This window comes from Epinephelus fuscoguttatus, linkage group LG24, assembly GCF_011397635.1.
Source record: "Epinephelus fuscoguttatus linkage group LG24, E.fuscoguttatus.final_Chr_v1".
NCBI classification, from domain to species: Eukaryota; Metazoa; Chordata; class Actinopteri; order Perciformes; family Serranidae; genus Epinephelus; species Epinephelus fuscoguttatus.
The window spans coordinates 13,224,203-13,246,876 of NC_064775.1; the positions used below are offsets into that span (position 1 = coordinate 13,224,203).

At 41.3% G+C, this 22,674-nt stretch overlaps 1 protein-coding gene across 3 annotated transcripts in view; it reads right to left on the reverse strand.

Moving 5' to 3' along the window:
- Positions 1-22,674, reverse strand: part of LOC125885143 (beta-1,3-galactosyltransferase 1-like) — a 118,215-nt gene that overhangs the window by 18,791 nt on the left and 76,750 nt on the right. Inside the window, exon 3 of one of the 3 annotated variants that reach the window (XM_049570627.1) lies at positions 22,076-22,165. The exons of 1 other annotated variant lie outside the window; for it this stretch is intronic. The gene's annotated coding sequence lies outside the window, so the exon portion shown is untranslated. Of the gene's footprint in view, positions 1-22,075; positions 22,169-22,674 lie in introns of all 3 variants that reach the window. One more of the 3 variants, XM_049570626.1, reaches the window with a different exon arrangement.

Consider the following 22,674-nt stretch of genomic DNA (forward strand, 5'->3'; position numbering starts at 1 on the left):
CAAGATAGAGTCACAAATCCTTGGCAACTGATTTCAATGACAATACAGTAAATCCGGCTGGTGTTAAACACAAGGTAATATTGAAATGATGAATTTGTATGAACGCAAGCGCAGATTCATATCTCCTACATAGTGAGATGAAACTTCTAAATATAAATAATCCAGACAAATGGCAGCCAGTGGACATCAGAGGAGGTAGATAAATATTAATGGACACACGCTCTCCTCTCCCTTCTTGCACACACACGGACACGCATGCACAGGCTTCACTATCCTGCGGAAATCACAGCGGGCACTTAAGCCACTCTGATGTGTGTGTGGATGGCGTGATAACCCGCGGTCCGGCTGCCCACAGCTGCTTCGGGGCCCTGTGAGGTGAGGCTGCTATCTCCAGCCGGCATGAGGTCCAGTCAGAGGCCGTGCTGCTCAGTATGCCCTCGGTAAATAAATGATTCCACCTGTCAGACCCGCTAGGCTTCAGCTTCACAGAGGTGAGACTCACGGAAAAAGCATGTCTTTGAGTCAATTTTTCTGTTTATGTGCCATACGTGCGTGTGTGTGCAAGAGAGAGAGAGAGAGAGAGAGAGAGAGAGAGAGCGCAACAGAGGGCAGAGGAAAGAGTGGATACTTTCAGAGTTTGGATTCGACCTAAACCCTGACAGAAATACACACTCTAGTTTTCATTGTTCTGTCAGCCTGTCAGACACAGTTTGGCTTAAAACACACACACGTACACACACACACACACACACCCTATCAACATACACACACAGAGCAGACTGCAATTCTCTGAACTTTTAACCTCTGGCAAACACATCAGTATTGGCTGGAGGTGTATTCAGAGAAGCGGTATTAACCTTAAACTGTGCTTTTGTTTGTGTCGGAGCAACCCTGGGGAAACACTATGAGATCAGAGGGATTGTGTATAGTATGCGTGTGTGTGTGTGTGTGTGTGTGTGTGTGTGAATAGATGTGTGCTTAAGAGACAGGCTGAGGAGGGAGGAGGGGAAATACTACAGCGTGGGTGAGGTGTGTGTTTATTGATGTGCATTTTACAACATGAATGAGTTATTGTAACCCCCGTGACAATGTTACCATGGTGACTGCATCATGCAAAGGGCTACTGCATGTAAAGCTCAAATCGTATGTGCATCTTTAAAGAAGGGGAATGATATGCATCTCCTCTGGCAGCAGGGAAGCTTCTTTCGGGCTACTGAATATTTAAATCTTTCCACAGAGAGCTGGAAAAGGTTAACCGGTGTGGATACTGGCTGACTGTACCTCCAGCTCAGTGTCTGGATCTCTGAACGCCACTTTAAAAGAGAGCTTCCCAAACATTCTCACCTTCAGGCCAGACTTTGGCAGAGGAGTTATTGTTACATAGATAAAGGGAAAAAACACATAAAAGCATTAGAGATGAAGGAAATATGTGAGGCAGAGTAATGGTGCAACCCTAAACCTCGAAAGTACACTTTTTACTCTCCCATAGCTCAGAATGACCATAATATGTCTGCACGGGTTTAATAGGGTTGTTGATCAATACCAATGACTCGACGACTTTTTCGCCAAGTGCTGACCCTTCAAGTTTCAGACCTTGTAAATAAAACGCCCATTAGATGACTTAACCTCCCTTTAAAGTGTTTCTCTAATTAGGATTAAGAAGACATTCACTGAAGAGGTTTAAAGTTTGGCGTCCTCACAGGCATGCTAAGGGACGGCACACAAAGTATTTGGGTGGGGAGGGACTGAAGACACTCCCTGATGGTATTAATATCTATATGGACCCTCCCCTTGATTCAGACTACTGCAATATCCTTACTCCAATATCTTAAAACTATATGTTCATGGCAAACCTAATAAAACAGTCAACTAGAATTACCGCCACAAGGTTGTATGTCTCAGTCAGTTAATCAAGGTGCAGTTTACATCCATGTCTGTCCAGACATAAATGTATCCATGACAGTAAATAGTTCTTCACATATGGATGTTGCTGCAAAGAAGCTAAATATTCTAAAATGTGGATGCTTCATCAAGCCCCAAGGAACAGCTTTGAAACTAATCGGACACACTGGCTAAATCCTGGAATTACCATATCTGGGTCTGTCACTTGATGCCATGTGGGCCAAGAAGATTTTGTCCAATAACTAACATTGTGAAAGACAACATCTGTAAATCAGTGGATACATTTTTTGAGCGTCACAACAAACAAATGACTTGTTTTGCTATCTGGATTTCAACCATTTGGTCCAATAACATTTCAAAAGTCTCTGAGTCAAGTTGTCTGCCCTATAGCCTCACAGTGTGGAAGCAGAGCAGAAATTCTTTTGATACATCCATGTGCTTCACACACATGGAGCACAGAAGATCTAGACAATCAGCACAGTTTCAAGATGGACACCTAAGATTAGTGTCACTAATTCCGTATCTGACCAAATGTCTCCCCTTCTGTTCCTGAGATATAGTGTCAAGTAATGGCCAGAAAAGCGTCTTCGCAGAACATTATGACGTCATAATGACGTTGACCTTTTGAATGCAGAGAGCTGAATGCATCATTCGTGTGAAAATTTGTCGTAATTAGAGTATAAATTCCTGAGTTATGGCCAAAAACATGTTTTGTGAGGTCACAGTAACCTTGACCTTTGACCACCAAGATCTAATCAGTTAACTGTTGAGTCCAAGTGGACGTTTGTACAAATTTGAAAAAGATCCCTTCAAGCCATCTTGAAATATTGCGCTCATGAGAATGAGAGGGACGGGGGTCACAGTGACCTTGACCTTTGACATAAAAAATTCCTTAATTCTGAACAGCTAACAAACAAAAAGTCATTAAAGCCACCGAATGAGTGAATCAGAAACAAGAACTTTGTAGCTGCTGATTGACAACATAGTATTTCCAACCCACCCCAAATTCCACAAAAAGAAAATCAATATGATTTCGATCACGTTATACCCTGATATGTTTTAAGTCATATGTCCATCATACTTAAATAGCCTACATTATGCTAAAGTCACATGACCAGACATGTTGGTGATGCATCCTCAAGACAGCTGTACCAAAGTTAAATATATATAATCTTAGCTCTGTGTGTCTTTGTGACAGTTTGGTGAGAGAACAGTTGAAACGTGTGAACGCTGTGAGGTAATTGTTTTTACAATAAATCCCACAAGGGATGCGATGAGAAAAAGTTAGAACACCCTGCTGTGTTCTCTCAAAATGTTTACACTGTGCTTTCCTCAGCAAAGAGCAAGGATATAATAGTACTATAACAGCGCCTAACATAAAAATGTGTGTGTCTTTATGTTGGAGTGTGTCAGTGTTGACAGGAAGTGATCCAGTAGGACTCTCACTGCCTATGACGGCTGTCAGACCGGAGATCCATCTGTGTGATTAGCCACTGGACCGGCTGACTTTCCTCTGGGACGGATCGATCTGAGCTGGCCACTGAGACGACGCCCCTGATGTGTGTGTGTGTATTTTTGGGAGAAGCACATAACTGTGTGTAGGCACAGGGTTGCAATACACCATTAGTTCTATTCTGCTCTGTTCTTCCTACATTTCCTCTGTGATACAGCAGCCAAATAACAGATATGGAGATAATACAGAAGATAATTAGACATGATTATGATGTACTAAAATCACAGCACATTAAACAACAAATTAACAAAACTATCCTTGAGTGACAGAGCCTTCAGTACATACATAATGCAGAAACTGATGCACAAGCCTTCAAGCCTCCCTCTCGTCACTCTGCTTGTTTTTTTCCATTTCTTCTCCCTGACAACCTCCCTCTCATCTTCGAGCCCGTCCTTCACCAACTACAAAATGGCCTCCATCAAAGCAGGATCATTCAGCTCCTTGTAGAAGTCACTTGGGTTTAGTCGTTTCAAAAAAACGCCCAGTTGATGGGGCTTGACTGGAGGGGCACAGCGACAGATGAAACCAAAGCTACTTCTCACAGCATCTGTGATCAGGCCATCTCTCTTTTTTTGTTGTCTATACCACACAGTTAATGTCTCATCATTTCTGGTCAGTAGGGCAGTGTTGTCTGTGCTGTTGGAATAATATAGAGCAGAGATCTCACAATGAGATAATACACAACTCATTTCTCAGTTTCTTTTTCAATAACTACAGGCCGATTTCAAAATTGTGTGTGCTGTCCAAGATCCTTTTAGGTTTGATCGTTGAATAATCTCTACAAACAGCAGGCAGCAGGAAGATTTAAGTACCAGAAGTGTCTGGTTTCACATGTAAGCAGTTGGCTTTATATGAGTTGGCTTTATATTACCTTTTAAAAATATCATCTGCATTATTTTTATGCAGGTATCTGTTGAAAGAAATAAGCAAAAATGACAGGTGCACAAAAGTCTGGGCCCGGATATCCGCTGGCTACACCATATCATCTTAAAATATTGGCCCTCACCTCCAGGGGCTTATTGTCACCAGAACAATAGCTGATGGGTTCAGAGACTGATTGGTGAGCAACTCGAGGAGTTTTCATATTCAAATGACATTTATCCACATCTTAGTCAGGATTTAGGAAAAGTCAGAGCATCTTTATGGCAGCTTTTAATGTGGTTAATGATATCTTGGCATTTAATAAATTCAACACTGCATATCTGTTTTTTAAATGATACATCCAAGGCTTTTGACACATGTTCTTAAACAGAGGCTTTTTGACAAGAGCTCGCAGGGCAAGCAGTCTCAGTGTGTCACATATTATGCTCTTTGCTCTGATGTTCTGTCTGTTTGAAATGGTGTTCCACAGGGCTCTGTGCTTGGTCCACTTCTGATCACCATTTACATAAATGATCTGGGTAAAGATGTGCTCATTTTCATGTTTATACAGGTAATAAGATTATTTACTTGTCTAGAACATCCTGTCTCATCTGAAACCTGTTGTAAAAAACTGGTAAGACTAAGCTCAAGTTATTTCGAGAGCCAAGGGTAGGCCACAGAATATCCTGTTGGTGGTAACACTTGAGGGAAAGTCACTGACAATGTTAACTCCTATAAATACCTCAGCATTCTGACAATTCCCTTACTACGTTTGAGGAAGAACTGAGGCTTAAATTAAATTTCAATTTTAGAGACAATTGTCACACGAATCCTCACGGGAGTCACATCATATGTTTGAACAAGTTTGCTAGATTTACTCATGAGACAAGAAGGTATTATAAGTCATTTTTGGATGTTTTCAATGAAAATACAGTCCAGAGCAATTTGTAAATCCAGGACAACTTTGCTAATATTGGGTTTCAACTAAGATACATGTAAGCACAATAGAGTTGCAAGCATTGATCTTGTCACTTGGATCACTGGGAGTCCTGTAACTGTCCTGTGCTGTTAACACCACAAAAAGAGATGAGCAAGTCTGATCTATTTCTACAACTGAAAATTATCATTCATTTAAATATAAATGTCTTTATTTAACTCTGCTGTCAATGGAAATCTAAACTGTTTGGTAGAGACTCATAATTAAATAAACTAGGTAGCCAGTTGTTGGTAGTATCCAAAGAAACTTAGAAGTGCAAAAAGAAATATTTTTTGGAGTGTTTTTCTCAAGGTGGGACCAATGCCAATTTTGGTGAAAACATTCAGTCTAACAAAAGAAAACCTTTGTAGAGCCCAGGGCCATTTCTTTGAGCCTTCTTTCAAACCATTGTGTTTCCCGGCATCCTCAGGCCCTATATCTGTGTCGCTGTCAGGTCAGTGTACTTCTCTGTGCATGCAGCACCTTTATCTCGTTCTGATAAACCAAGTGAAGATGGGAAGGCAGAAGTCACAGAGTCAACAAAGAAAGAGGACAAAAACTTATTTTCCTTTCCTCACTGCACTGACGCTCACTCATCCATTTGAATGAAACTTCTTTTACATCTCAACATGTTTCTGTGCAATAATTGAGTACAACAGTTACTCTGAACCCACTCGACACCGTGGAAAAGACTACTTTAGTTTGCACTTGAAAAAGAAGTGTCAGTTAAGTTTGAATTGGACAGGTTTTAACCTTGTCACTCATTCTTAAGTATACAGTAGCTCTGTCTGCTGAGGTCAGGACGCAGGAGGTGGGCGGAGAATTGTGTGCAGCGGCTGAGATGTCCCTCCCTCTCCGAAAAACTCTCTACCTGCTCGCACCATAAACATAGTTGTTCACTGTCCTCCCCTCTCTTGCCACAAATTCATTTTTCTGTCTCTGCCCTTGAAAGGAGGATGTCTGAGAGCTGTCAGGATCAGAACTTCTTGGTTGCGTAACAGTCGGCACACTGAGGCGGCGTGAATGTTGAACTTGGCGTGTCTGGCCTCAATAAGGCACTTTATCTAATTGATTTTTCTGCTCAGTTTGTGATGGAAAAGTCGGTTAGGATTTGTTTCTAACTGAAAAATTGAGTTAGAAAACGTACTGGGACTGACAAAATGTATAAACTTTCCAAAAATGTTAATCATTTCAATAAAGTATAAGCACTGACAAGAAATCAACAAAGAAAAAAAGGTGGCCTCCAATACTGTATAATGAAAACAGGTCGATTTTTCTTGACTGATATTGAAGGACCCAGTGGTTTTGCACAATCTGTCCAATAAATCCGGTGTGCTTAAAACTCACATAACCGACAAGTATTTCTCAAATCATGATAGACATTCAATGAGCAGAGACTCGAGGCCTTTTAGGATTTTAAATGGCTAATTTGATATAAATGTGGAGGGGGAAATAAGTTGTCTCTGATATTGTGGTAATCTGCGAGTAATGTGGTGTCATAGCCGCAGAAAATGGCGCACAATGGAAGGACATGGACCTTCAGCTACTCAAATAGCAACTTCAATTCAGTGAGCACAGCGCAAACTCTCAGCCAGTTTGAAAAACCTTCTGTTGCTGCTGTTACACAGATTGGACCAAGCCGGCTATGACCCCTGATGCTGGGGTTTGTGCCAGCTAAATTAGAGTTGCTACATTTGCTACCGAGAGTCCGTCTCTAGAGCTTCTGCCTGCTCTCTTCCTGGTAAAAAGTCTCCTAGAGGTGGGGAGCGAGGTGGAAAGACTGCCGGATTCAGTGCTAATTCTTTTCTGATTCGTCTGATAAGTTTACTTTAAAAGTATTATTTATCCATAAACACATGTAAAAAAATAGACTTACACTTAAAACACTTGCAATAGATATCAAAATGGTACCCCAGTATTAGGATATTATCAGATCGGGAGGTAAGCATATCGTCCTAGCCCTACTGATAACTGAAGTTATTTGATTTTAGACGCAGTTCTAGCTTACACATGGTGTAGACAGAGGGTATAAAAAAGAGGCGACTGCACACACATTATTAGTCTATATGCATAAAAGAATCATCTTTTATAGTCCTGTAAAATGTCATGAAATATGAGATCTAATAATCTTCTGTGTAATTGCGTCTTATCTGAGCACTGCAGTGACTAACACTTCATTCTGTTGGGCTTTATTTGTTGCCATTCAATAACCAGGCCTGCAGTGTAGCCTCCATTAGATCACTAATTAAAACGCCCATAGTCAACGTTAAGAGTTTATAGATCATCTTTCTATCAGTTTAATTAGGCTAATTGCTGGTTGCTACAGTGCTCACTGTCGTTTCATTTCATTAAGTGAAGAATTAATAGAGGAACCCGCTGTGACAATCATGAAGGTTGTGCTCTACATTCAAGCTCGATGGAGTTTGATCAACTGGAGAACGGAATGTGCCATTTTTGTTCATTTCTGAATGACAGCTATGGTGAGAGGGAAGTTAAACTACTATTCATATGCATAATCAGATGAGAGTGAATTACAAATATGAAATAAGAGGGCTGACTTTATTAAAGGAGTAGCTGAAATTTCTGGGAAGTACTGTTCATTATTGTCAATCGGTGTAGTCAGTGGTTAGGTTGGTGAGAAGCCAGACTGTCCGATAAGACATTAAGATGATCAGAAATTGGACTTTTATACCAGACAGTTAAAAACATTACAAAGCCCACTACACTGGATTATGGTGACATTCAGTATGCCCATGCTGCAGCCATTACCTTTAAACCACCGGACGCCGTTTACCACAGGGCCATTTAACTTATTACTCACGACAGCCATAACTCCCCACTGTGAGTTAGATGGAAAAGTCCGACAGTCATCACCGACACCCAGAAGGGGTCAGCGTACCTGTGTTTTCATTTATAAGGTTGTGCTATCGAAGTTGCTGGGATATTTAATGTCCTCAGTAGAGTTCAATGTGATCAGCTTTAAAGCTCCTCTTACTAACTGTGAACTGGGAATGACTGGTTTCCAGTGCGAAACACCTCACTACAGGAATGAACTAAAGCATAAAGTGAAGTTAGAGACAATTATTATGCCAAGGAGCTGAGCAAATGCTGCCTTAATTGGCCACCTAGAAAAGGTCCACCTAAAAAATCAGCATCAGTGTTCGCTCTACTCCAAACACTTTCACTGCTGTACCTTGATATCACACACACCTTTCCACCAGGGAACTGAGGAACAGACTGCCATTTTTACTGATACAGATAACAGGAGTTGCTGGTCTACCAATGCCTCCATCACTTAGTGAGTAAAGTAAAGCAGAGACAATATTCCTAATATAGTGTACACTTAAACTGATATTGATTTTGTTAAGGTTGCTAAAATAGATTTTGCAGCGGCCCCCTGTCCATAGCATAAACTTTATTCTGCTTAGCATCCGTGCCAGTTTATTACTCTTTTATCAAAGTAACACAGTGCATAAAATAAGCACAGTAGAACCCTCAGACAGGTCAGACCACCATGTTTGACAAAAGTCAAACGGTCTGACCATGGGGAAGTTTGTATGAAAGTGATTCAGTGGACAGAACTTTACTCTGTCGAGAGGTAAAATGCTCCTAAAAAGCAGCACAGTTTGCAGACAGTTATGAGGCAGGCTGTACATCACTGTGTTGAATGTAATCATGGCTCTCCTTTGTCTCTTAAATTCTGTGAGATCTAGAAAATTACATCATTCCCTGGAGGTGGAGATATTAATAGACTGCTACGCAAGAAGCTTTCTAATGGGGAGCTAAGCCTAACTTGTTTTTTATGAAGCTACATCACTTGATATAGGTTATTAACCTTTGGCACTGTTATAATATGATGTGTTGTTACAGCCTGACGGTGGATGGAGTGTCATGTAGCTCTTAAATGTGTCCTTATTTCATGTGTCATTTAATCATTTTCATAATATAAAACCCTGTCTACATGCAGCCAGCTCTTCCAGTTTACACAGCTTCTACAATTGTATTGAATGCTGCCTACATGCAGGTTACTTTCTCCAAGCCTTCCAGGCCAGATCGCCCATATGTGAGAGCACTGGACATACAACCTGTCCCTGTCTCATCCTTCCAGATGATAAATTCAGATACATCTATCATTTAACTTAAGTGAACACAATCCTAAATGTAAATCATGATGCTATAAATGTGACTGAAAGTGAAATCTGTACCAGCTGAAGGTGGCTGAAAGCACTATATCACATGACTCTCGTGACTCATACGCAGGTGTTGGACTGTATATGTGTTGACTGTCAGCTTTTACAGCTGGGAGTTATGCACCTGCTATCTGTTTAAAGTTGACGTCGCTACGGCGCACATTTGTATCACACCCTCCTCCTTGTTGTTTTAGTGCCTGCGAAGAGTTTATGGGCCGTACATCAGCTGTATCAGGTGATACATCTGAGAGCGCTGCTCGGAGTGATCTGTCTTCCCACTGCCAGGCAGGAAGGTTACACTTACATTTATGTAACACAACGACAGAGGGGAGAGAGGGCACAGAGAGAAAAGGATGCAGAGTGTAACAACCAGCTGCTGTCGCTTCTTAATTATTCAGATCAGATCTAAAGAAACATCTAGCTTTAACAGTATAAACTGAGTGAAATCACAGAGCTTGTTCTTTTCAATCTGATGAGTAAGTGAGCAGCAGACACTCAATATCTCCCTGCACATGTAATCCAATAACTGCTCGTACGGACAGGATCAGCTCCCATAAGGGTGTAAATCTACCAGCATGTGATCGCACAAACACATGTATTAAGGGTTGAGGAGTAAAGCCAGGATTGGGAGTCCTTTGAAGTCAAAATAACCAATTAACCCGATTAAAAACGCTTGATATTAATTTTCTTTTCGATCTGCTCTGAAGATACACTTCAACATGTCGAGGATTTATTTGTACACTGTGTGTGTGCCCAGCCTTTATTCCCGCCTCAAGTCAAAACAACCCTTTTATTTGTACATTTGGAACAGCGAGTACTGTATTGTTTGTGTACGTGGCTGCTGTGATCAATTTCATGCACTGTTTGCACTGTTTTCTATGTGTTGTTTCATTGTTTCTTGCATCAAAGAGCTTAATTAGCTTAATTGGACACTTTAATTATGATTGATGGTATTATATTAGGAATTAAGAGTCTGACAGAGCTGTTAAAGCATTACTGGCACCTGTGACTCAGTGGCACAGTGTGAAACCACTGGAGTGTGTATCACGTCATAGGCACACTCATGTAGGTGAATGTGCGTCATAAAAATATTGCTGCATATCAATATTAGTGGTGAAAAGATCCACAGGGTACCTTTACTTGTTTCCTGTCATATTTTGTACAGCATCTTGTGGTATTTTTTTAATAATAAAAACAATTATAGACTCGCAGCAGCCAGCATATTCAATTAATGAAAGGTTTATAACTGCAAGTGTCAGCACCCAGCGGAGAGACCCCCTACTGAATCAGCCTGCAGACTCCTCTCAGCATCAGGTGTAAAGCACAATGGGAGTGGTAGGTTTATTTAACAATGAAATGTGCACTCTGTGACAGATTCTTTAAAGGTTGATTGGGCGCCTGAAATTAATTATAATAAATTAGCATTTTTAAATTATTATCATTCAGTGTCATCAGGATTATAAGTTTGATTATATTTAGTTTAATGACATTAGAGGCAGGTGTTACAAGAAGTACAACGCTGTCACTGGCAGAGCAAGGGTACATTTGCATTTAAAGTGTAGCTCTCTAGCTTGTTAAGACAATTCTGTCAACAGCGGTTGGCAGAATTACTTTATATTTCATCTCTGACTCTCATTATTAATTATTACTTCTTGTAGCATACATTATGAGCTGGAAGTATGAGCTTTGGATGAAAAGCATGAAATAAACTGTAATCACTTGGAAACAAATCTGTCTCTGTGCTGGAAAATATGATCCATTAATGTGAAATTCTGACGCCAGTCAGGGGGCAACCTCAGGGGCTGATAGATAAAGCCAGTGCCAAAAACTGCAGTTCCTCTAATGGCCACTTGAGGCTGACTCTAAGGTCATCCCCATAGACCCCCATGTTAAAATGCCCAACTTACAGCAGAAATAAACATGTTTACAGTCTGGTACAAAAAAATGGTTTTGGTCTCTATAGCTAATTTCCTCGTTCATGACAACTCCACAGGGGTGAGTTAATATATGACTCACCTGTTTAAATGCTATTACCGCTAAAAATTATGAATAATTAAGGTTGGGAGCCATCCTTTAAAAAGTTGTGACCATGGCGACAACATGGTTAGGTAGCATAACCATGGTGTCTCCAGATTCACAGTGTATATGTGTAGCTGTAGATTCAACTCAGAGTGGAAAAGCACGCCACGTCATCTTTTTTCCCATTGTCCAATTGGATGATTTGAGAGGCGGGCCTTCTGTGGTGGTCAGGACAACAAGTTTACAGTTGGTAAACAATGGAGGAAAAACTGGTGGTAGCGGTTGCTGGATACTCAGAGCTATACGGCCTGATGATAGACAGCAGGTTGTTAAACTGCCTGAGTCATCCTAAAATATGTCTGGAAACGGCCATCATGGAGGAGAAGCTCTGGGACCAACTGGTGGTACTCCCCATGATCCACCCTCTTTTTTAGGGTCTCATGTACCCACACAGATCTCCGTTTCCCTGTGCCCAACAAACTATTTGCTGACGGCCTCTCACCCTCAACCAGAGCTACAGCAGGTACCCTCTGCCTCGACATTTTAGGAATGAGATACTAATTAGTTTTTAACTCTTACTTCTTTAAGTCTGTTTTTCCCTAGCAAAAATTAGCATTATCACAGTTAACCATCGCTGAAAATTAACCGTGCTAACAAAGCTAGTAGCTACCATTGGTCACTTTCAAAAATCCAAGATGGCAAAGGCCAAAATGCCAAACTCAAGGTTTCAGAATGGGAGTCTACAAACCAACAAACCAGCTTGTCTGATTCTGATTCTGAAGGGTGACATCATGTGGCAAGGGTCATTTTCTCTGTGATTTGCTGCAGGCTTGAGAAATGCATGGACAATGAATAGAAGGGTAAATATTTTTTTAAGATTTGAAATTGATTCTCTGACAGCATGCAGGGGTCTCTACCATGTTGGCCTCTTTTACCGGAGCTTTCCAACAAAGTACAGAGTTTCAATTTAAATGAAAGGCTTAAGCCTGCCTGCAGTGTCAGATGGTGCATGCAGGGACACCAGGATGAGATGTAGGGTGTGATTAACACTTTTGATATCCACCACCAGTTTTCAGTTCTGTTGTCTTGCATCCGCTTTCTCTCCTTCTTGGCTTTCAGATTTAAGATAAGATGAAACTTTAATGATCCCCATGTGGAAAATGGGTTGATGGAGCCGCAAACAGTATCAGGACACAGCAAAGAAACAGAGAAAAAGCAGGTCTTACAAACATCTGCCAACATAAGTTAAACATTGGTACACTGTGTATGTGTGGAATAGAAAATAGGCATATCTGTACAAACAGGTTTATTCACCACGGAGCAAATGGGCTCTTGAGTTGTTGTGAACCTGTTCTTCCTGTAAATCCTTTGCCTCGGGTGAGTAGCCAAGCTTATTTCTGTCTTGGTCATCAGACACACTGTAATAACTAGAATAAATCAGTGATGATTTTCAGCAGGAGCCAAATTCAGGTCAAACAGGGTAATTTGTGCAACTGCAGTGGCTAATCAATGTGTCAAAAGATTTGGTAAGAACCTCAGCCGAGCTAAAAGAACTTCAGTGTAACAGATTTGGAGTTTGCAATGTTTGGCCTTCAGTGTTAAACACTGCGGTGACACGGCGGAAACCTTAAATGGAGCTGAACAATGTTTTTGATCTTTGAACTGTAAGTTTTATTGATTGCCAGATATTGTATTTCCTCAAGCAACGGCAGGCAGAATGACCAGGCTGCTAAGCAGTCAGACTCTACCTCGCCTGGTGTAGAAACTGAACTGGATGCAGCTGTGGGCTAGCTTTAAATTGAAAGCCAAAGAAGTCTTTTAAAAGATGTTCACTGCCTATATTAATCAAGTGTTTCATTGGAGGAAATCAGTCCTAACCGGCTGCAAATGTGATCTTTCTGGGACCTTGAGTATAAGCATTTTAACTTTCTGAACTTAGGAAATGAACTTTTAGGAGCTGCAGGAGTTTGATTCAGGCAGAAACAAGTGTAATGGGTGAAAATTAACATTTCTCGTGACTGACTATGTGTGGGATGCAGCAATGAGTAGGAGCAAAACCAAAGTCCTGTTTCTGTAAGGACCCTACAGCACTTTTGATTTTGATGATGTGACCAATCACAACCAACATTTCCAGCGATAATAAATCAAACTTTGAGCAGTTGTACAGCTGCAAGCTGCATTTCAAAGCACTGTCCATTTAGAGGTGATGAAATATGAATGTTTTGTAATGTAAATGTCTTTCCTTTGATTTTATTTTCTGTTGGCTTTTTCTGACAGACAGCCTGCTAGCTGTGTTAACATGCAAAAACATGGCACCCACTGCCCAACTACCCTGCGGTTTCTACTGGTTAGCTAGCCTTGGCTGCTCTGCATTGCACATCACCCAGGTCAGATGGGAGCTCGCTTGTGGCGCTGCTCATTTGGTAATTCCAGCTGGCCACCCTTCGGTATGGGTCGAACCGATGAGTATGTGGCTTCATTTTAAGCCAAAAACCCCTTTAGGAATGTTAACTACACTGCTAACGGTGCTAACAGAGCTAACATAGTTAACAATGGTTTGTGGGTCAAAATTGATTTGCACTCATTTAGTTATTTTCTGGGCAAAAATCTCTGGTTCCACCTTCAAAGATGCCTTTCTTGGTCACAGGAGACACTAAATAGAAATTGGGATTTGGACAATTTGTTTATACATTTATTCTGTTACGCCATTGGCATCACATTTAAGCATATATGACCTAGATAACTTCACACATTACACCTACACATAAAGAAGACATTCTTATCGAATTGTTCAATATCTCAAACCCAACTGTCAGAAAACAGTAACACATCATCATCATTTCTATGTCTCCTTGCAGAAAGTCAGCGTAGGAAGCTTCAGAAATATCTCAGACTTTCTCTGAGGTTTAACTTTCAGTGCGATTCCGGCGAGGGATTCTGAGATGCTTGATAAACAACAGGCCTTGAAGTGCTGTTTATTTTCAGGCCTCCCTATACGATTCACTTAAACTTAAAAAATTAAAGCGGTTGCGGTGTCCACACTACTACATTTACTCTTAAACAGTGACGAGAGAAAACAGAAAGCAAATCAGCCCCTCTGTGACTCCCCCTCTGGTTCAAGAGCAATATGTGGAACAATTGCACGTTAACTAGCCTGCTCTAGAGAAATTGTTCCTATGTGTTGAATTGCAAAAAAACAAAAGGGTATAGACACCTTATCGCCAGCGTACTGCAGATAACAAGCCCAGGGTGTGCAGACGTGGATTTGTGCTTTACTGTTCACCTTATCACAAACTCCAGGCGGACGAGTCTCAACACTGTGACAAAGTGCAGGACGCCTGTGCTTGTTTGTATTATCACCATCATCATCATCTGGGCGTTATTTATGTTTGGAAGCAGTGTACATTCAAGATAACATGTCCAGAGATATACAGTGATTCATTCATTCACTGATTCATTCATTCATTCATGGAAAATATTACACCTTTCAAACACATTTCTTCCTCTTTTAATTCAAGCACATTTCCATTATATAATGCTCGTAACAAACCTAAATCCACACATGAATGCACACATGTATGAAAAGAGACCAAAGTCTCTGTGGCCAAAAATGAGCGACAATGGTGATGTAAAACACATTATCCTGCAGCCACAACGGTAATTATGGTTTCTAATGTCGGTCCAATTAGCAAGACCCATCAAGCTGTACTGCTCTGAATGTGCAATTAGGTTTAATTACATGATAGAAGGATGGCAGATAGCAGGAGAGGATGAGAAAAATGCATTCTTATCTCTCAAACATTGTGCTGTCTTCGAATGCTTCATATTGATATGCTGGCTTTGTATTCCAACCCATGAAGTGGAAGGCACACTGCGAGGCCGGCGCTCCAAATTTAGCCACATTTGGCGTCTTTTCAGAGGCAAAACGCATGAGGATTTGGGACCAACATGGAGAGTGCCATTTGGCTCTGAGTGCTGCAGCGTGTGCAGGCTGCCCAGCCATCTTGTTGAGATTTCTGGACAACTGTGTCTTTCTCCATCTACTCCATCTACCCACAATGACTCTAAAGCTCCTTCTACTAACAAAACAAAAAGGCCTCGACATGCATTCAACAGCAGAGAAAAGAATCACGTCATATCTAACTGCTGGACTTCGATCGACACATTGTCAAAATGTAACATGTTAACAGCAGGATATCTAAAAACACACCTGTACTTCTGTGTATGTTCACAGGAGCTTCAAAATACAGTCCGAAACCACAGGGGAGGATATTTTCACAAAAGTCAGATACTCTGCTGGAAATCGCAGCTGATCCATGTGAGACAGAGCCTGAGGTCAGAGCTTGCTTTTGGTTTGACTGGCCAGTTAGTGAGGGCTGTCAGCTCAGCTTTCTTGTTGCTACAGCAGCAGCAGTGATGTAGTGGGAAATAAACCAGGTGAGCTCCCTCCACTCTGTCGATATCACTCACAAAACACTGTAGCTCCTTTCTCCAACAGTCTTTGAACTTCTGTTATCGGCTACACTGGACTGATAGAACTCAACTGCTTTGCTTTGAATCATTTTAATTTCATTAACTGTTCACGAAACTCATCCTGACACTTAACAACCAAAACTAGGCTTGGCAGGAATGACAAGCTGTTGAATTTCTCTACAAGAAGTGCTGTGCATCTGGCTCTAGACAAATGACAAGTTTGGAAGGTGGTGTTTTTGTTTTGTATTGTCTTGTCTTTTTTATACCAAAACCAAAGATTAAAAGAAAAAGTGTAAGGCATGGATAATGCATTTGTTTGCTCTAACTTAAGCTGCAAATGCTAGCATGTCCGGGTAGCTAGCTTACTTACTACAATAGCGATAGAGTGTTACTCAGAGGCTAATGAGGATATCATTTGCTAGACCAGAGGTTAAATGTTCAGGACGCCAAGACAAAGGCATGACCCGCCATATTCTCCCTCTGACTGGCTAGTACTTGTTGCCTTTGTTGGTTGGATTGGTCAGATTTAGGCATGTGGAATAGCGCTGGTTTGGGTAAGGGCAAAATATCTTATCTTTGTTTCTGACCCAATTTTGGAGCAACACAACTAATTTTAGAGTCAGACCGAATTTCAGCTTTGTCTGTGGTTATTTGCCATGCAGTGTACGGGGGGCGTGATCAACTGCTCCTGGCCCGCCCTCGGACATCTGGATTAATTTCTGATACATTAGAAATTTTGTTTTGCCATCCTCAGGGTCTCGCAAAGTTGAAGCAGAGCAGAGCTGATTCTCCAAAATTAGTACATTTTGTTTTCTCTGTGCCTATACAAAGCGGCAAACAGGCCATCTGAAAGTGCCATGATGACACAACATGTTATGTGGATGGAAAACATGGAGGCCAGATTGGGCGAGCTGCAGTAACAGCCATCCTATCAAAACCAATATGAACGAGAGAAACGTTGGCAATAATGTGTCATCGTGAACCATACTGGTTGGCTTTATTGACGATTGTCAACAACCAGAACAGTCTGCTGGGGCTGTTTCTGGTTAGACAAAAAGGATCTTACTCTTCAACGAAAAGGTCTATCTCTGTTGGGATCCTCTCAAGAACTGAGCCTGTCAGTGGCAAAAACAAGCACTTTCATTGGACCTAAATTGAAAGCATGAACGTGCCCTCAGTGTGGACATAACATTGTAGCCTGGCTGCTCAATCTTGGACCAATTTTAAAAAAACAGGGATCCCATTAGTCACTCTGACCCCAAAACATGGGAAAACAGAGTAAAAAATACGCTTTAAGTCTAGATTTCTATGTTTATTTGATGTGCAGAGAGCCACACAACACTTTGTTTCCCCCCTCAGTGTAACAGGATGTCATATTTTGTGGGCGTTTCCATAAATACTGACTGCATCTACAAGACCTTTGAGTGGTAAATCTGCTATTGTGTAGACTGCTTATGTGCTTTGCTAGAAAGGAAAGTTTGACGGGCATAACAACAGTAATTACGGGTGGTGGTGCTAAGTGAAGACTCATTTCATTCCCTAAAGGCTTTGGGAATTAGATATACAATGAGCATAATCAGGGCTTGGACCAAAAGGTTTTGTAAATAAGTGTGTAATACTTTATGGTTACTCAATAGACATCATGATGATTAGTCTCAACTATTTCTTATTAAGGAAAAATACCCTTCACTGGTTGTGACTACACTCCAATTAAAAACTTTAAATATAATTTGGGAGGCAGCAATCTGAACCCAAATCATGCAGAAGAGTGTGGCCGCACGGCGCGGTGTTTAACATTGATGCAATAAGTGAAATTTAAATGTAAGAGAACAAAGACAAACTGCTGGTCACAAACAAGATTATCAGCAGTGTTGCTGAGTTCAGCTCGCTGCCTTGCTTTGTCAATATTTACCTCTTACAGTTTGATCTCAGCTCCTATTGTAAGTTTGTCGTTTCCCTTAATGAGATTTGTTCTGCTGATTCTTTGTCTGCTGCTCTCGACGATAACCAGGAGCAATGCAAAGGCGAGCAAATCAGGCCTGGATCGGAACTGAGACACCATAATGAGCACGATTTCACAGGCCCTGCTGCAGGAGAGCCTAATGCCCTGTCAGTAACCTGCTGTGAAGTAATGACTGTGCACGTCACTCTCTAATGCTATTTCCTCAAACACACACACAAACACAGATATGGAAAGATGTACACCCATGTGCAGACAAACAACACTGTTGTTTCATTATGCTCTTTTACCCCAAATACACTAATGGCCAATTATTTCTGATATTTTTCCAGCAGTAAAGCTAGCAAGCGTTTTAGCAGAAAATACCCAGCAGACTTTGTCCTGTGAACTATGTTGCTTTATGAAGGCTTTGTGTATGGATGTAAGAATTCTCCTGCGGCCAGTGGGAGATGGGGTTCATCTAAAACAGGCCAGGCTTCTCGGCAGCACTGACATTTGTAGGACCTAATAAAGCCGTATTTCTTTTCCCCTTTAGAAAGGAGCTGGCCTCCACCCGGGTTCTTAGCTGGTGTCCACAGTGCATTGTTTCCCCCCAGAAATGTATTACGGCGTTGAAGAGGCTGGGGAGAGTGCAGTTAGACCCCATGGCATTAAAGCTCTCCACTAAATCCAATACCAGTGAAATAGTTTTAGGTTGAGTGCAGGTCAGCTCCAGAGCAGATTGGACCCCTTTATCTCTTCAGACAACAACAGCCCATGTACCGACATACTGTAGATATACGATGATGCTTGTCAGTGTTGCCTCCATCCAGCCCAGTCGCCTGAAGAAAATGTTCTTGTACGTTTCTATAAACCACAAATACCTAACATCTACATGTTTGTATGTTTAATATCATTTCTAAAAAGGTAGCCCAGGCTGCCCAAGCCATTTTCCTCCTGCACAATGAAATCACAAGACTCCCACTGGGTGGAAAACCAGCTAATCTGGCAGGTGACAGGTGTTTACAGCAGACCGTTTTCCATCTACAAACTCTTCCAATTTATGTGACTGCAACTGTCAATCTACAATCTTTAGAAAAACTAAATAATAATAATAATTATGATAAAATAAAATGAAAAAAATAAAAAAAACCTAATTTTTGCAAACTTGACCACAAGTTAGACTCATCCCCTCGCCTATGCACATTACGCAACAGACAGGAGCGTGTTTGGCTCATTAGCTGCTGAGGTGTTGCGCAGGATGTCTGACTGCTCTTTGAACGTGTATCCGCGTCGCAGTTTGGACTAACGTCGACATATTGGTGACATCAAAGAGAATGTGTGAGAGGCTGACAGGTACGGCAAGCCATATTGGGGTGACAGAGCCTCGAACACAAGCTGCCATCAAAGTGTGAGAGTGAGAGAAAGAGAAAGGAATAGAGAGAAAGAGAAAAGATGGTTTGTGGCATTTTGCATATGCTGAATATCTGTTTTTTTTATTTTGTGTTTAGCCGTTGGTTTTTTTTTTTTGATATTCTTGTGAGACTTCAAAAGTTATTGCTTAAACCAGAAATGTCAATAACATTCTACTGTAGTGTCGAGCTTTAAGACATACATGAAATGAGCAAACAATAGTTTTCAACTTTCATGCAGCACAAAACATAAAATTACAGTAAATTGTAGCTGCAGCTCTGCAATTACCTCCCACTTCCTTCTGCCTCTATATAGCTGGGATGTATGGAGTGAGACAACTTTGCCAGAGAGACAGCAACTGTTCCATGGGAAATGTGTCATTTGCATAATGCAAACTGTTATAAAGTGTATCAAAAGGAAAGAATAGAGAGGAAAGATGGGCAGGAAATGACAGAAAAACAGACAAAAGTGGATGTTAGCAGACAGAAATATCACACTGGTGGAACAAGCTATGGAGTGAGAGAAACATCAAGAAAAGGATTTCTTTCTTCCAGTGTCACAGGGGATTGGTAGCAGAGGGAACAGAGATACACAAGTCTGTGACCTCAACCAATAAAAATTGCTTTTGTAAACCTAAAAGTCCCCTGTGACACCCATCGTGGGGTTTTATGATCTCCTGTTGCAGCGCAGCAGCCTCCTTATTCCCCGTGTGCTTGTCACCGCTGTCTGTTTACCCGCGCATAAAAACGGAAAACAAAATCCTGCAGAAGACGGAGCTTCCCTTTGAGATGCAGCGCTGGGTTAGAGTGACGGCTGCACTCTTCAACTCCTCCTCTGATTCACTGTCTTACTCAGACAAAAGGCATTATCACACACTTGCTCTTTGCCTCGTGTCTGTACTTCCAGCACGTGGGCTGAGCTGCTTTTTCAGTGTCATTTCTGCATATGTGTAAATAAGATGCAAAACTGATTTTGCCCTGTTGCCACGGATGCACGTACACTTTTTACAGCTTGAAAGTGCAATTTGAATAAAGAAGCGTGAGTGTGTAGGTGTGTGTGTGGGTGTAGTTGCACTCGTTATGTGTCCAACTGTTCCTAACAATGTATCAGTGTATGTGACAGAGTGTCTCACCAATTAGTCGGCCGCTATTGAACTCCAATACTCTTTTGTTCTGTTTCAGCTCAGAACAATTTGCACTACTGATGGATTCAACATTGCTCCTTCTAACTTATAATTTAGCTGAATATTTAAAGCTAGCGAGCGTGACCCACGGTGTCTTGTTACAGCACTTGAATGACAATGCCGACCCTGCGCTTTGGGTGAAATGAAACGGAAAATGAACAAAGCTCTCGCGGAAAACGTCTTAATGACTCTTAATTATCTTTGCCATAGTGCCAAGTGATACACTAGTCATGTAGGACACACTAATCCCTCTTATGCTAACTACATATATTGAGCAAATGTCTTAATCTACAAGTCGGCGCAGAGAATTTTAAATCCTAGGTATATCAAAGAAAGTATAGTAACTCCCACACGCTCATCTAGTGATTTAAAGAACCTGTGAAATGAAGGTGCTATTGTTGATAGTTTCTGCATGGAGCTGTTGTTGTGTGTGATAAAAATGTCAGTGTTTCTGCATGAGGATATATTTATGTCAAAATCTGACCTGTTTCAGCATCATTTGGAGGTAATTAACACTTCCATCCCCAGTGTTGTCACAATACAAAAATGTTGACTTGGATACAAGTACCAAGTTTAGTATCATGACACTCGTGACTGAAGCGATACATGGAAAGCATTGCTTCTCTCTCAATCAAAGCTGAGGCTCATGCCATAATAATGGGGATGAATGCACAGCAGCTGCACCGCTACCTTTCCAGCACTGCCACGTCCTCTCGATCACTTACACCGGAGACATATTTGACCTACAACAAGTACCGAATGTTCATGTCACGATGCCAGACGAATCAGTCAACTTGGTGGAGTGGGTGGATTCCAGGGTCTGGAGCAAGGCGAGTAAAAACTGCAATCTACGGTCTAGCACTTGCAGCACTAACCTGAGTCAGAGATGTATTTTTGAGCATCAATTTTAAACCATCTCTAATCACCAGCAGCTGTCTCACCTGCTAAAAGCTCAAACATACATCAGTACAAGTGTTCTTTTTCTTCTTCCACCTCGACCTTCAGTGTCCATTTTCCATCCTTTGCCAGCTTTTGAAGCCTAAAAACCAATTTCTTCCGTGTAATTACTCATGCCCGACGATTCTATTTAATGTGAAAACAAGGGTGACACTTAAAGTTTTAAAGGCCCTGAGAATCTTTTTTCTTGATCTGCTTCTTTCTCCGAGTGTGAACACAAACAGTTATTTCACATTTGTGCTTTTGTCACTGTTGTCAGGTGGGTGAGGTTCAGCTAGGAAAGGGTGATGCCCTGTACTCCAGTCAGGGTTCAGCAATTTTTCAATTAGATGCAATGACAGTGGGGCCATTTGCTTATGTTGTCAGGTCACTGTCATCACATCTGATCAAACCTACCCCACACAGTCTCGATGAAACAGATCAGCTGAGTCTTTGAGAGTTAAACAATGAATAACAATGTATTTGCATAGATGGAGAACTTGTTTTCATATAGCCAATCAAATGACTTTATTTGAAACCATATTTGCATAAAGCAGTACTATCAGCATTCTATTATAGACAGACCAGACAGCAGCCTGCGAGACAACACAAGAGCCACAGACTCTGAACAACACCCAGATCAGCATTCACTGTGGAAACGTAAACGTACCTGCAGATGCAAAATGCAACTGTCACTCGGGTCCAGTTAGATGCAGGTGTCTTTACTTTGTCTCTTGTTCCCTGAAGCTCAGCCTGCCACCTGCTGTCAATCAAACACAGAGCAGAAATATTTACTATATTATTCCAAAGATATTTTTTTAACTATTAAAAATAAACTAGAATTACTGCCTCGCGGTTGTATGCCTCCACGAACCAGTCAAGTTGCACTTATAGTTCACATCCATGTCTTTAAAAACATGACTGCTTCACACACATCAATTCAGTGACCAACCAAATGTCTCCCCTTCTGTTCCTGAGATATGATAGTGAGTAATGGCCAGAAAAATGATTTTGGAGAACAATATGATTTCACAGTGAAGGTCACAGTGATCTTGACCTTTGACCATTAGATTCAAATCAGTTCATCCTTGAGTCCAAGTGGACGTTTGTACCAAACTTGAGGAAGGTCCCTCCAGACCATCTTGAGATATTGCGTTCACAAGAATGAGAGGGATGCAGGGTCACCGTGACCTTGACCTTTGACCATCAAAATCTAATCAGTTTGCTGTTCAGTCCAAGTGGATGTTTTTGCCAAAATTAGGAAATTAC